Below are 2,405 nucleotides of genomic sequence, written 5' to 3' on the forward strand. Positions count from 1 at the left end.
AGTAACCTAACACCTTGTATTGACGATCCTTCTCCTGCCTCATTCTTGCTGCCCTAGGGTTGCACCCATCTCCCCTCAGTAAACTAACATGCCTAAGTTTTGTCTCAGGATCTATTTTCTAGGGAACCTAAGTAAAGAATCTCAGAAGTACAAAAGCTCCTTTTCTAAGCAATGACAACAAAAAAGATGTTCTAATAGTCCACGTAATTGTCTCCCTGCCTGCTGCATTTAATAAGCAGTGTATACAAGGGAACCAAGGCCCTACCACCCTGAAGCTGCCTTTTGGGATATTGATTTTTAAGCTGTTTATTAAGAAATAAAAGACACAGAAAGAACCTTTGACCCTCCTCTTTCCCGCCCAACAGTTTCAGATAGAAAAACCTGTAAAGGAGATTTTAGGATGTTGCTTTAACCTAATTTGAATGAAGAATGGTAAATCGGAGGGCTTCAGGCAGGGGCCTGTTAGCTGGGTACCCCGTGTCCCATTGTTTTTGAGTTGCCAGCAAGCAGTTGCCTGCCATGTGTGTTCCATTCTTCCTCAACTACCTATAAATTGCTCATTCTCACTTCTCACATCCAATACCCCATCTCCCTCCTTTTCTCCTTTGTCCAAAATGTCATATATACCCAATGTTGCCTCACTGTCTTTGGAATTTTCAGGCTTATCTGAGTTCCCCATGCACATATATAAAATTTTGATTTTCTCCTGTTAATCTGTCTGTTAATTTGGTTGTTAGCCCAGCTAGAAGAACTTAGGTGGGAGGAAAAGTATTTTTTTTTTAGCCCCCACAATATCAAGCATCTACTGTGTGTCAGGCAAGTGTGATGCCCGGCACTGAGGGAGACAGTAAAGTCACGCCCCTGCCCTCATGGGGTTTGCGTTCTAACGTTCTAATGAGACAGTCAGGCAGGGATAAGTACTCTGAAGGAAACAAGGCAGATGGGGGCGGGGGGAGTGTAAGGAGAAAGGAAGCAGTATCATTTTAAATTAGGATGCTAATGAATAAGGAAGATTTTTGATTCACTCTAGTCTGGCATTAACAGAATATTGAATGACTACATTTTGCAATATTTGTTGTCCTTTTCCATTTCTCCTTATTTAACCGGGCACAAATAGCTTTTGTGTACACAGCAGCATTATTTGTATAGTTTTCATGGCTGGGTATAGCTTTAAACCAGAAGAAAATGGTGGTGGCTTTTACCATATTATTTCATTATAGAATGCCAGTGATAGAACACACACACTATAGTACGAGGATGTGGGTGGTTTGAGACTATTAGATATTTAAAGTCTTCCAGCATGTAATTAGGGACCTACCTCACTTTGAGATCTCTTTTGTTCAACCACAAGTCAAGGAGATCCCCCAATTAATTGAAGGAATCCAGCAAGTTTTGCTCTACAAACATATGATGTTTCTGCCATTCTTTCTTTAAAAGTGTATCCACTTTTGAGAAATCAATATAGTTCATTATATTCTAAATGCTTTCTTGTACATTCTCTTGCTCCTTGTAACTATCTTGTAGATTGGGTATGATGCCTGATAGATTAGGAAATAAAACTCCCTCAGAATAATAAACTCCCTCAAAGTCACATAGCAGTTAAGTAAAGGTGGGACCTGAACTCAGATCCATTTAAGTACAAATGTTCACCACATCCGTGGTTCCAAACTGAAGTTACAGAAAACCTCTGAATTGCTCTAGCTTTAGTTTATCTATAAAAGTGATCAATTTCTTGTTTAACAATTTTTATAAATTTCAAAACCAGTTGCTTATATTATATTACCTTATTTGGATAATTGGTTTAACCAGGGCATATAATTGTTTTCACTTACACCACAGTATTACAAGAGTTAGTAGTTTAAGACTTTGGGATGTGTAGGCAGATGCGCAAACAAGGCCTTAACTTCAGACATGAGTTTGAGCTTGGTTTGACAATAAGAGCACCTGATTAACTCTGGAGGGCTAGATCCGGACAGATGCAACCAAGATTTACTTCTGTAGAAGAAGTTGGCCCGGTGGGCTAACCTCTTCTTATTGTGACATCGTTTATACGGGAAAGGAAAATCTCAAATTAGACTAGAAATTTTTATACAGAGGTGCGATACAGCCAACAGACTAAATATTTGTTTGTCAAGTGAGCTACCAAAGACCATACTATTTTGTAATACACATTATTACCTATGAAGTATCCTCCATGGAAAAGGTATTAAATGCCTAATCTCAAGTTCCAGAACCCAAAGTGAGACAGGTAGCTCTGTATGTAACCGACAGGGAAATAAGACATATTTGGCAAGAATTGTAAATTATTTTGAGAGTGCTAAGACACATTGACAAGAATTGTAAATTATTTTGAGAGTGCTAAGGTATTAAATAATGTTTGTACTATGATTTTACTTGGTAGAAAA

Source organism: Rhinolophus sinicus, linkage group LG02 (assembly GCF_036562045.2).
Source record: "Rhinolophus sinicus isolate RSC01 linkage group LG02, ASM3656204v1, whole genome shotgun sequence".
Taxonomy (NCBI): domain Eukaryota; kingdom Metazoa; phylum Chordata; class Mammalia; order Chiroptera; family Rhinolophidae; genus Rhinolophus; species Rhinolophus sinicus.